Source organism: Durio zibethinus, chromosome 7, assembly GCF_047325235.1.
Source record: "Durio zibethinus cultivar Kanyao isolate XHJ-2024 chromosome 7, ASM4732523v1, whole genome shotgun sequence".
In the NCBI taxonomy this organism is placed as follows: Eukaryota; Viridiplantae; Streptophyta; class Magnoliopsida; order Malvales; family Malvaceae; genus Durio; species Durio zibethinus.
The window spans coordinates 22,147,852-22,162,633 of NC_143168.1; the positions used below are offsets into that span (position 1 = coordinate 22,147,852).

At 27.8% G+C, this 14,782-nt stretch overlaps 1 pseudogene across 1 annotated transcript; it reads right to left on the bottom strand.

The window, feature by feature from the left end:
• Positions 1-1,991: 1,991 nt before the first annotated feature.
• Positions 1,992-3,222, bottom strand: LOC111277484 (cytosolic sulfotransferase 15 pseudogene; annotated as a pseudogene). The gene has a single exon (XR_016343822.1). The product of XR_016343822.1 is annotated as a cytosolic sulfotransferase 15 pseudogene (transcript).
• Positions 3,223-14,782: the final 11,560 nt, after the last annotated feature.

Here is a 14,782-nt window from a genome sequence, read left to right on the forward strand (position 1 = left end):
AGAAGAAGAAATAAGGGGAATTAATTGATTTTTTTTTTGTTTTAAGGAATTGTAAAACTGAGATTGATAGAGATATAGCAACCTTCCTCATGACAGCTAGCTTTTCCCTTTGTGTTTGTTACTACTTTGCTAATCGTCTCTTTACGATAAATAAAGAAAAATAAAAGTGATTTTTCACCTTGCATGTAGCCTTCATGGCATCATTTTCCTCATTCTATTGCTTCACCGTCTTTGCAAACACTTTTTGCTTTAAGTTAGCCCATTTAGGGTTAATTGTGGCAAATTCGTCAAAACTCTAGTTTTTTAAATCAAAACCCTAAAAGAACCCAAATTTAATACCACAAAAAGTAATTAAAAAAATCAAAGCTTAAAAAGATCAAAACGGAAAAATCCATTAATTATTTTACCTCATTTTTGTCCAAGGAAAAGCTAAGAACAATGAATTTTTTACTCTTTGAGTAAATGAGTCTGTGAGTCAACCCAGCTAAAAACTCATCCTCATCACTACTCTTAGTGCCAACAGACCTAACAACGGATTCAGCAGGGAAGTTGAAGGTAAAGAAGGAATCGAATGAATCAAACTCGTAAAGGATCCCAATTGGGAAATCAAGCCTCAATATTTCTTTAAGTGTTTACTTTCTCTACACAACAAAAATATGATATTAGCTACAAATCTTTCCTAAAATCTTTTCAGGTTCTTTTTTTATATGAAGGTTCTGAAGAATAAAAAAAAAGTAAAAAATTACCCTCAAATTTTTTTTTTTTGACATTATTAAGCTGTCCCTCCAATACAATCAAGGACAACTTTTATATTATGTTATAAATGTTATAGATATAGAATTCAAGTTGAGTTTAATAATGGATTTACATGTTTACTTATATCCAATTTAACTCAATTATTTGGGTTTCAAATTTTTCTCAAATTTGTCCAATTAATAAATGATATAGCTAAAGCTTACTCAAATAAATTTTTAAAAATAAAATATGATATTTTATTTAATCTTTAATATTTTATTTTTTTGTTAAGATTTAAAACATGAATAATTTAATATATTTTTAAATATTTAGACGAAAATATTATACAAAGAAAAGTTATATACATTCTCTTAAAACATAGTATTTTTTAGCTTAAAATAAAACTACATTATCCACCAAATTTTCAAAAATACTATTTAACCCCAAGTAGTATTTTTAAAGAGTGTATATAAGAGGGCTATATTATACATATTTATCTTTTATATAATTTAAATTATATAACATATATAAATATAAAAATGACATAAATTATATAATTAATGTCAAATTGGATCAAACTTGAGTCTTGAATATTAAAATCAAAACTAGTTTATTTTTTAAATGAGTTTAATATTTTTGTTCAAACTCGTCTGAAGGGTATAATAATATTTTTTTAAAATCATATCAAATATTAAGCAAACTTTTGAGTTTGGACTAATAATTTAACTCTTGGATGATTCTACTATATATATACAAATATTTATGTAATTAAAATGTTTGGGTTGGTTGAAGAGATTGTTAGAAAATCTTTTAGCAATGAAACTAAAAACAAGAAAGCGTATGAAAGCAAAAAATTTAGATAAATTAGGCACTACTTTTTTAATGAAAAGGGAGCTTTCATTAAACCCCCCCCCCCCCCCCCCCAAAAAAAAAAAATCATAAAACTTGTTAGATAGAAACAAGAGGATTGTATTGTACGAGAGAGAGAACGCCTAATTTAATTAATTTTGTCCCAACACTTCACATGCTTTCGTTGCTTTTTCAGAAATATTAAGGTACGTTTGGCAGTATTATAAAAACGTTTCGTACCAGATCCAAGTAGCTAAAGAGTTCAGTTCTTTGTAAGTTGGATTTTAATTTTGAGAATTATAAATAGAGAACATAAGTGTTGCAAGAATTTATTTTTTTACGAGATTTAATTCAACTCAATTTTAAATTAATTAAGATCAAAGTAATTATTGGGTACCAAAAAATCATAAATAAATAAAAATTCTTTTATTCACGGCGATAACAGCATTTGGTACAAAAAACACACACGCTTGCACGAACACAAGTTTTACATTCGTTAATTAATTAAGCTCCATCCAAACTCACAACACATATCCAAATTAAGAAAGTCTAAAAGTTAAACCTGACTTATCGATATTCTCTTGAGTAAGCTTCTCAAAACGTTCTACCATTGCAGGTGTGAGATAATTGCTCCAATCTCCCACTTCTGCTTTCCTAAATAAGTAGTTGTTTGGAGTTCCGAAAGGGCCAATGCCATTCTTGTTCACATCCAATTCTTTCAAGTTTCCAAAGCTACAGGTTTTGACTATTTCTTCAACTGTTCCATGTTTTTCTTCCTCATCTGTGAAAGGAAACCCCAAGAACATGGCCAACCTTTTTACATGAGAAACGATATCTTCCTTGAGATCTTCATACTGTAAAAACAATATTTTGCTGGGATTTTCTTGGCTTGCATTCCAATACCCTAAAACATGATCAAAAAATGGTCCAAACCCATTGATTCCCTGGCAGAACTTCTCAAAAGCTTCATCTAGTGACAGCGGCTCTACATTTTCTGCTCGAAGCTTGTCAGCGTAAATCCAATGAGAGATGAAAGTATCCCTCGGATTTCTACAAATGTAGACAATCTTAGAGCTGGAATCTTTAATGGAAGGTGGCAAAGAAGCATAGGGGATGTGGGTGGCGAAAATTCTTGGCTGGTATGGATAGCTTTTTTCGAGATCTGGAAAAGGGTTATTGAAGTAAAGATCAAACTCAAAGTAAGGAACAAGTTGGTGAGGGCATACGTTGAGCAAAGGAGTTTCTTCCATTGCAAATTGATTGCGGTTCACAATTGAGAAAGTTAAAGCCTTAAGCCAAGTAGTGCCACATTTTGGTGAACTTGAGACAATAATATCACTATCAAGTGCTTGGAAATGTTTTTGGAAAGAAATCACAGCTTTTAAAACAATAGATGGACACCAAAATCCTTGATAGAAATAAATATGAAATCCCCACCAGTTGTTTTCTTTAGCGAGGGTTTGCACCATTTCTTGGAATTCATCCTCCCATGGCACCTTACCTTCATCATCTTGTGGTTTAGAAACAATACTAACGTCTTTAGGGATTTCTGTGGTATCCATGATGAAACTTGCAGCAATTGAGAGGAGTAGAAATGAATATGAAAACTCTACAGTAGTTCTTTTTTGCTATAATTATTTATAGTGAGGGTAGGCTTCCTTGTTTTAGGATAAGAATAAATTATAGATTTTAAAAGTCATTTATGTTGAATTTATAAATCATTTATCAAAATAATTATCGCTAATAAAATTTAAATCTAAATTTTATAAAAAAATATTTGAATTTTACCAACTTAATCAATATGTTAGCTCTAAAGTGATTCTTTAATAAATTTATATAAGTTGTTCATCTAGTCCTATTCATTTTTAATTACATGTGAATTACTTTAGATAATCAAAAACATTTTTTTAATTTTGGGTAATACTATATTCTTATTTATGATTTTTAAATTTTAATTTATAACCCCTTATTTTTATTATATTAATTTTTTCTAAGCAAAAGAAAAATTAACGAAATTGTATGATCAATCTGATATCTATTGTTTATCAGTAAAACAGGAAAAAAATCTCAATAATTACACCGTACTTCCTCTTTAATTTGAATTAAAATTATAAATGTTTTTTTTATTAATAATTTTGGTGGTTATAGGACAACATCACAATAAAGAGGGACAGATCCAGCATTAATATGGAAAGAGAAATTCTTAAATACATTGAGAGTGAAATTTTTTTAATTTTATATGTAAAAATAAGATGATAATATATATTTTTTATACATTTAAAAAATAAAATATTTGTTATTATCATAATTTTATATGTAAAATTAAAAAATTTTCACTGTTAATATATTTGATAATTTTTTATATATAAAAGATTAAATTATGCAATTAATCGTTGTACTTATATAAAATTTTAACTTTAATTTTTATATATTAATTTAGAAAGATTAAATTCTCATATTAATTTAATTTAATAATATTAATCTAATTAATAATGGTGTTACTTAATTCCTATTAAATTATCTGACGTAGTTATAGACCATGTTGATATGAATTGACTTTAATCAAATGGCATTAATTTATTGGCAAGACAAGAAGAATTAATGAAATTAATTGTTAAATTATACAAATAATCTCAATATTTATACAAAATTTAAAATTTAATCCTCACACGAAATTTGAAATTTAATATCTTTAATATAAAAAAAATATTTTGAATTATTTTAGTTTTTTAAAAATATTAAATTTTAAAATATTTTAATCCTTTAATATATTAGTTTTTATTATATATAATTAATTATTAATAATATCATATTAATAATATTATTATCATTTATATTAATCAATTATATTATTAATAATTTAAATTCATATATCAAAGTTAATATTATTTTAATCAGCATAAATATATCATGTAACAAAATTTATAATGAACCAAACTATTAAATTGAATAGCATTTGTAATAAATTCAAAATAGACTATGAATAAAATGATTATTTCGTCCAACCAAGTAAAATAAAAGATTCAAACTTAAATTTTTACAAAAAATGAGCTTTATCTATTTGAAAAACGAACCTTAAATCTTAACAAAATGAAAGGAGGAAACAATTTATTTGATCAATCGAAACATCAATATCATGAATTATAATGAAAACTTTTAATATTTTAGGTCTTCACAAAAAAATGACTTAAATAATTGTGCTAAATAAATAATAAGATTAATTTTAAAACCAATACATATTAAGTTTAATAAATTACTTTAATATATTTAGACTCTTGAACCTATATTTGATTATAAAAAATCATTTAAATAGGAGTTTAATTTAAAGGAATAGAAACATTGCTTTTATGGATAATTTGATCATTATGGGATATAATTCTAATTCTAAAAAAAAAAATTAATAGTTTTACTAAAATTAGATAGTATCAGATTGGTATCATATATTGATAAATTTGTGATAGATTTTTAATAGATTGGTTTAAGAATTTTTTTATACAGCCATGATATATTACAATTGTGACAGAAAAAAAAGATAAAATTAGTTACAGATTTATATTTTATGACAAAATGTAACAAGAAATAGTGACAAAACTAGTAATAGTATTTTACATAGATGACAAAAAAATATGACAAATTTAATGACAATATATGAAAATTGTAACTAAATATTGTGATAGATTTTTTAATATTATGATAAAATATTATGAGAGAATATTATAGTAATTTTTTAAAATTCAATGTTTTAAAAAATTAGATTATTTCTAAAAATTTAAAATATTTTTTGTATTAGAAATTAAATTTCAAATTTCATATGAGTACATGGACTAAATTTTAAATTTCATACAAGTACAAATTTTAAATTTTAAATTTCGTATAAGTACAAAGATTATTTGTATAATTTAGCAACTAGTTTCATTAATCTCAATTACCACATTAACAAATCAATGTCATGTTATTAAAATCAACATTACGTCAACATAACCAATAGCCACGTCAACTAATTTAACGGAAATCATGTAACAATGTTATCAATTAAATCAACATTATTAAATTAAATTAATATGAGACTCTAATTTTTACAAATTATTGTTTAAAAACTAAAATTTAAATTTTATATAAATATAAAAACTAATTACATGATTTGACTTGTGTAAAATAGTTAGACAAATAAAGGCTCGTTAAGATAAAACATAGGCATAGGTTGCTTCTCAAGGACTTTCGATGGCTCGAATGTATGTTATACTAGTCCATAAAAATTTTAGGTTCATATATATATCAAACTAGTCAAATAATTCTATTTTGTTTGTTACGTGGACATTTAAATTTTGAGGTAAACCTATTTTTGCAACATGAATCTTCATACAAGGTTGAGATAGTAGAATTTATCAAATTATAATAATGAAATAGATGATTTAAAATATTTTTAAAAAATAATAAATTTAAAAATTAATTTTTAAAAGTTATAAATGAAAAGATAGGGTATATACGCTATTTGTAAACATCGAATTTTGTTTGGGTCTATTGATGTTTTAAATCACATTTTTTGTTTTTGTTTATTGATATTAAACTAATAATAATAGAAAAAATATTGATAATAAATTATTAATATTAATTTAATATTAAAAATAAAAAAAAAGAAAAAAAAAGTACCAGAAAGTAGGGGGCTAATGCCTAGCACCAGCCACCCTACAGCCCCCTGCAACCTCCCGACCAACCTCCTACCACCACCCTACTGCCACCTTATAGCCTACCTTAGCCATATCTGTAGCCACCCAGATCCCTATATACTTAAAGCCCCAGCTTCTTTCCTTTTCAATCTCTAGGATACATTTTTTATAATAAAAAGAACCTAAGCACCCCCACCTAGAAACCCCAGCTCGACCTTGCCTCGATCCCCAACCTCCACACAGCTACCTTCACCAAATATCCCACAAAACCCTTACCCACCAAAAAATAAAAAACACCAAAAATAAAAAATAAAACAACACAGTCCTCGTTGATTAAGCGATGATCCAACAACACCAAGCTACCTGCAAAGAACAACGAAAATATATCAGCTTTAGTTTTTTAAAAAAAAAAGAGGAAGGAGAAACGAAGATAAAAACTTTGAGTCTCAATCTACTCCGATTGAGGCTGTTTCCAATAAAAGAAAGATCGGATCCAAAAAAAATGCATCGACGAGAGTCTTTTAGTGCGTTTTGTCATTTTTCAACCACCGACAATGGCCATCGATAGTAACCCAAGTGGAGGCCAACGTGGCAGTCAGGCATCGGATTCTAGCTAAACCAAAGAGAATTTCTTAAGCTGGAGGGATTTTTTTTCTGAAAGGAGGATGAAATGAACAAAAATAAAAATTGACTTTTATATAGAAAGCTAGAAGCAAAATGACGTCATTTTGCTTAAGGGGAAAATCCGCGCGTGAACCCGAATTTGACTCGAGATCCACGTGTCTGACCCGTCTACTTGCTTTCTTTATAACCCTAAGCTGATTTAACTAGACCGAGCCGAATCGCCAGTGAATCGATTTGAACCGGTTTGATCGTTTCTGCTTTGAACCTCTAAACTGAATCGAACTAATGTTAACCAGACCGTTGACCGGTCTAGTTCATGTATTTTTTTTTAATTTTCTAATTTTTTCTATATTATTTTTTTGTTATTTTGAGTTTTTTTCTAATATTTATACATGATAAATTTTAAAATTTTGTTAGAATAATTATTTGATTGTATTTAATAATAATAAAATAAAAATAAAGTAGGATAATGACTACAAAAATATATATTAAAAATGGTTATAAAATAATAATAATATTCTAAATAATAATAATAATAATAATAGAATAATATTTTTCCTGCCTAGATGTTAGAGGGAAGAAAAACATATTTTTAAAAATAATTCTGCTTAGATGTTGAAAAATTATTATAAAATTTTTTTAAAATTAAACAGTATAAAAAGATAATAAATAATAAAATAATAATAAATTAACAATAATAGTAATAATAAATTTTCATTAAAAAAATATATGAAAAATTAATTTTTTAAAATCATAAAAATCGAACTTACCAAAAGTCCATCTAGATGTTGAAGATTTTTGAAGATGTTCGTGTTTTCTTCAATTAAAAAACCTAAACCCTAAAATCGAAAACCTAAAACCAAAACCCTAAACTCTCTAAACCCCAAAACTAAAGCCTAAATCCTCCAAACTCAAAACCCTTCAAACCCTGAAATCAAAACGTTAAACCCTCCAAACCATAAAACAAATCCCTAAACCCTCTAAACCCTAAAACTAAACCTTAAACCCTACAAGTCCTAAAATCAAAACCCTAAAATTGAAACCCTAAACTCAAACCATAAATTGAAGTCCTAAAATCGAAAACCTAAGCCCCAAAATCTAAAACTCGAAAACCTAACCCAAAAATCCAAAATGCCAAACCCTAAAATCCAAAAATCTCAAAATTTAAATCCAAAAATCCCAAATTTGGTACACAACTCTGAACCATCACCGAAAAATTGTTCAAACTCTAAAACCCCTAAAACCCTAAATCTATTCCAAAACTTTAAGGATACGTGTGAAAATGTCACATGAAATGATTTGTTTCTGAATGTCGCCTAGATGATGGAGTATTTAGGAAACTTTGTTTCATTAAATTTTTCATATGAATCCTTAATTTACATTAATAATGGGATTAATAAATAAAAAGTATAATAGTAAATTGAGGTCTTAAATATAAACAATCGTATCTAAGCCCTGCCTAGATATTGAAGAGTTGGAGTGGTCTTATTATACTGAAGAGCCCAACTTTAAAATTGCATTTCATCTTACATAACATTCATTGGCTTACATACATTAGCATGTTATCATTGGCATTCGTTTGCATCTCATTGTCCTTAATTTTTACTTGTTCTCTGATAAAACCACTATGTACTTTTTCGCACAAAAATGTTTTTCAATTTACTTACTTTTAAAATTGTGCTATTATAAAATAAAACAAAAATAACATTTCAAAGAAAATAATTCTTGATACTCTGTCTAGATATTAGAGAGTCACCAATAGTTATCTCTTGCAATGAGTGTTATTTTTATTTTAAAAGATATTGTATTAAATTTTAAGTGAAAAGAGTTATTTTAAATTCTGCCTAGATATTGGAGAATTTTAACATAATTCTTTAACTTAAAGATTATCTCGATACTCTTAAATAAAAAATTTTAATAAAATTAATTTTCTTTCTTTTAAAATAATAAAAATGGATTATTATTAAATTTTAAATCATAACTATTTTATCCAACACCAAAAATAATGCATAATTAAATGGTACCAATTTATGAGTGTTGTAGGGGTGCTAATCATTTCCCATACGTAACCGACTCCCGAACCTAACCTAGTTTTCATAAACCAAAATTTATCTTTTTTATAAACTTTAAACTTATTTTTATAGTTTTATTAAAAAGATAAACTTTTGGGTGGTAAATCATACCATAAAAAAAAATTGGTGGTGACTCTTACATTTTTCTTAATTTTCAAATTCTTTATGTCTAGTGGTCTCAAAACCGTTATGATAACTTGGTGACTCCACTAGGAAGTTTTGAGAGTCAGGCCAAAATTTTAATTATGTGCTATTAATAGTTATTGGATTTAATTGGTTTTATTCTATATTTAATTTAATTCCCTTTATTTTAATTTTTCAAAATATATATACATGCAAGTTAATAAATAAAATAAATTGTATGTTAGTTATTACTTTATTTTGATTTTATGTTTATGATTTATTTATGTTATTTTGATTAATACATTACTTTGCACACACTTTGCACATTCAATTACATGCATGAGCTCTAGACCCAAACTCTTTTCCTTTTAGGAGGAAGTAAAGTAGTTACGCTCTCATGAGGTGATAACCTTTCAATTTGCTAGTGAAACACTTTCACTTAGATTGAACCATTTTCGTTAGTAGCAAGTAATGGGTGATGATCAAGGAGCCTTACTAACCTATAACGGACAATGATGTGAGAAATAGTCTGAGAACCTTTAGACATATAAATCCTAACTCAGCATATCATGAGCCATAGAAAGCTTGCCTGGGGTAGAGCCCTCCCAACCTTTTTATAGAAATAACTTAAAATTGTATTAAAATTTGAAAAAATGGATAACAAAAGAAGAGCATTTTCTTGAAAAAAATAAATTTTCTATTAACATGTTGTTCATTTATTTGGTAATTGTCCAAATTTTACATTTTCATAAAATATTTTTGAATAAAATGATTTTTTTAGCATTATCCAACAAGCAAAAAAAAAAGTAAAAAAAAAAAGTTTTCAGAAAAAATTAAAGATTTTTCTTAAATTTTTTGTTTATTAGCCAAATAAAAATTAATTTTCATGTCCTAGTTATTTTATTATTTTTTAAAAAAAAATTTTATATTTTGTTTCATCTTTTGCATTTCATACATCATAATAAATAATACATGTATTTCATCCTATGTGCATCATAATAAGATAATATAAGCATTCCATCCCATCCGTATCAATGGATAATCCATGCATCTCATGTTATGTACATGTTGATAAGTGATATATGTCTTTCATATGCATCTTAATAGATAATGTGCATACTCCATTTCATTACATATTTAAAGATAATGTCAGTTTCATTAGGTTGGCATAACACAAGCATTACATTCAATGTAAAAATATAATGTGCACTTGATAGGTTCATGCATTTCATACAAGTATGTTGCATTAGTAATAGGAATACGTCTCATTACTCATGTGAATATGTCATTGCATTTCATGCATATGAATTCATAAATAGTACGGTCTTATGGAACATATATTGCATTTCATATCCCACTATCCTTGCAACATAACATTACATTCTTTGCACACACATTCATGGTCGACAAAATCTTATCATTTGGGTCTTGTACATATAAAACTTCATTGTCTTAAGCATATATGCATTCTATGACATTCATTAGGCATCATTGTCACATTCATGAACATGCTATATGTGTTGTATAGGTTAGAATGTTTTTGTGGCATTTATTCAATAAGGGTAATTAAATAAAATTTTTGGTCTAAGTCTCAGAATAAAATGTCTGTCTTGATAGAAATTAGAATGGCAAAAATGAGAGATCAATTAGAAGTAAAGATTAGTGCTTTGGGATTAAATCAAAAGAAATTATGGCTTAAGCTTCGGGAGATGAAACAATAGATTGCTCAATTGATAAAAATGGTTAAAGGTAGTTGTGAAGTTGAGTTTGTTCCTCTTTAAGGATCATTATCATTTTCGATTCCATCAAATCAAGATCAACTAGCTCCTATTAGTTTTAGTACTTTTTTCGAGCAAACTAAGGCATTGGGTAATTTAAATAGTGACCAAAGTTTGGGTGAACTCAAGAAAAAAATGAGTGAACTAGCCATACAAATGACTGAGCTCAAAAGTTTAATTTTCAAGAAAGAGTCATTCGGCTTCAAACAATCATCACCTACTATCTTGAGTCCAAACCCTTAGCTAAATCCTTCTTATGACTACTTTCAACCTCTTTTCTGAGCACTTAGGATTATGCCCCCAAATTTCATGCAACCTCCAAGAATTTCACATATGAATTCACATTCACCATCTTATATTTCATAATCATTTGTTCAGTATGCTATCCCATCACCACTTTCACAGTCTAATCTTCGACCCAAAATTTTTCAATTCACTTCAAGACCAACTATAACATAATCTTTTTCAACAAAAACAAACCAACCATAAGAAAAAAAAACTTTAGCAACACCAAAGTAAAAACCTTTGTTGATCCAATACCCATGTCCTACACAGAGTTATACCCATTACTCCTAAAAAATTATCTCATTGCCCTTATCTCTACTGAACCTCGTAAACCACCTTTCTTTGAATGGTATGACCCTAGTATTTGATGTGAATACCATTTTGGCTTCGTGGGCCATTTTCTGAAAAATTATATAACTTTGAAACATGGGGTGCAGGGACTGATAAAAGCTGGATACCTTAGTTTTGACGCCAAAACGAAGCCAGTTATTCATGAGAACCTTTCATTGTTCCATGCCAAGATAGCAGATAGTGTTGTAGGCAACAGTAAGGTTGGTCAAGATGATGAATAAAAAGCTTTTAAAGCAAAGGGTTACCCTCTCTAGCAATCATAGTCAACTATTTTTGAATTTCTTAGGTGAAATAAGGGGGAGTGAGAGTAGGTCTAGCACTTTTTCGCCTCAGCCCTAGAATGGTTCATGATGTGTAAACTTGATACTTTTGAGAATGAATGAAAACTTCTTTTAACCTAAATTTTTTATGAATTGATGCCTCTCCACTTTTAACGATTGTTTGTCTAAAAGAGCCTATGAAAAAAATGATGGTTATGAATATACTTTCACTAAACTTTTAAAGAAGAAGGAATGTCTTTAGATAATCCAGCCAGAATAAAAGATGGAACTCAAGTTTTTCCTCCTTAATAATAATAAAATTTAACTTACACATCATGGATCATCTGTTTAAATTCATTGTTTTCATGCTAGCTAAGGACAAAATGATGATTGTGAATATGTTTTTGTTAAACCTTCAAAGCCAAAAGATTTTTTATAATAAAATTCATGTCATGCATTTTTTGTTTTTAATAATTAATAAAAGGTTCAAGGATATCTATCCTAGGAAACGATATCAGTTAAGTCTGTGCACTTATAACACTCGAGCCTATACCAGAATCATGGAAAATGAAGATGTAATCGGATGGACAAAGTAAAAAAAGCCCAATGAGATATCAGTGAAATAGTTATAGGAATGTAATAGAACATGAACAAACAGTTGGCAAAATTAAAATAGATGTTAGCAGAGTTGACAAAAGGAAAAGAGTTGTTGAAACATACAAGATAAAGAAAAAAATAATTACCGAGGTATCATTGTATCCATTTGGGTTCACATATGTTCAAGACCCCTATATGCCACAAGCACCTCCAAAAACTCATCAACCTTTCACTAACATTCCTACTGAGTTACCCTTAGTTCAAACAAATGTCAACCTCGGGCATACTCTTCACAACTTCACTGCTGTGTCTAATGTGGATGATCTTAAAAAATTAAAAAAATTAAAAAGGATGCCAATCCATCAAGAGATATGGTGATAAAGGATAAATTTGATCTGTTAAAAAAAATTAAAGGTAATTAAAGCCCATGATACATACAAGAACATTGATGCCAACGAGCTAATGCTCTTTAACACATATCACCATGTATTATCGAAAGATGACAAGTCATACTCATGATGATAAGTTGTTAATCCATTACTTTTAAGATAGTCTCACTAGGTCTACAGTAAGATAGTACGCTCAGTTGATCAAAGTAAGATTTGCTCTTGGAATGACTTAGCTAGGGCCTTTCTAGCATAATACAAGCACATAAAAAATATAACACCAGATAGGTTGTTCTTATAGAACATAAAAAAAAAAGTCAACTAAAACTTTTAAAGAATACACACTCAAATGGAGAGACATAGCAACCCAAGTATAATCACTCTTGTTAAAGAAAGAAATCATCGTTCTATTTATCAACTCTTTAAACACTCCCTATTATGAAAAAATGATTGAAAATGTCTCCAAAAACTTTTTTGACATGGTAACTTCTGGTGACATTATAGAAAGTGCAATCAAGAATGACAGAATTAAGTTAAAAGATACAATAGATGTTGAAGAGAGTAGTACAATAGAAAATAATGAAAGAAAAGTGCAATCAATCACAATTGTGGGACATTTACCTAATAACTTCATCATGTACAATCTATATCCTTTTCATCAACCTTATCACTTTATCACAGATAATATCTCTCTCTCATAACCTATATCCTTGCCAACCAAGTCAACATTTGGGCTTTTTAGTAAATTTTCATCCTCAAACGACCATTCATGATTTTGTTCCTACATTTGAACCCGTCACTCAACCAATAAAAAACTGAAAGAGACCAAGGAATGATCAAAAAAATTTATCCATCCCTATTTTTCACCTTTTGCCTTAACTAATAAAATGTCAGTATCTCACTTCTGTGCCTCTGAAACAACACTAAATCTATTGCAAGGAGTTATAATCCCAATGGCAAGTATGATTATCATATGGGATTAATTGGCCAGTCAACTGAAAATTACAAACAATTGAAAAAAAAGATTAAAGATCTTATCAAGAGTGATATTTTGACTTCAGAGGTGATAGAATAATGGAAGTTGATGACTCCATCCAATTACCAAATGTGAGGAGTTGAGATGAAGAAGAAAGTCTCATGTTCTAAAAAATCAAGATAGGATGATTTTCTTTTAAATCTTTTCACTGTTTATGTATGACATGTGCATGGTGTATTTAGGGGTTATCCAACTTATTTTAGAAGAATCGAATACTTTGGATCTTTTTTATGAAATTTTCTCTTTATGCATTTGTTTGAATAAAAGTCCCACATAAGTAACTTTCAAAAACAAAAACAAAAAAAAAAAGAAAAAAAGAGGAAAAAAAGAAAAATGGGTTTTCTTTTGTAATAAAGATGGAAGGATTCTTGAAAGAAATGGTGATTACTATTAGGAAAAAGTTTATCAAATACCCCCACACCTTTTCAAATACTTTCATGTCCCTAATCATTTAAATGATTGGACTCATCAACCATGACCCTTTAGGGAATGTGAGTTTGAATTCATACCTTAAAGGGCTGATAATCTTTTTTCGGGCAAAAAATAAAAAACGTTAATTTTGAAAGTTTGTTTTGAATTTCAAAAATAAGATACATTTTCAAATTTTTAATTGAAACACAGTTCATTATGCTTGCTTTGAATTGATGTATCAGTCAATATTATATGTTAAACTATATGAAATTGTTTGTAAACCAAAAAGACTTCAGCATTTGGATTTCGAATTTGATACATTTCATCTAAAACTTTGTAACCTATTCTATGTCAAGTAACTTTTCACCTAGCAATCAAAGTTGCTCAAAAGTTGTAATTACAACCCAAATTTTGACCTCAATACTCTATTTATCAAAGAATCCCAAATAAAAAATTTATATTTCCTAATTTGAAAAAGAAAATTAAATTTAAATCAATTAAGCCTAAACTATGTGAATGATCATATGACAAAAGAATACCATAAAAATGCTAGTTAATTGCGAGACATGTACAAAAGAAGCTCAAAATTTATTACAAAGAAAAGCATT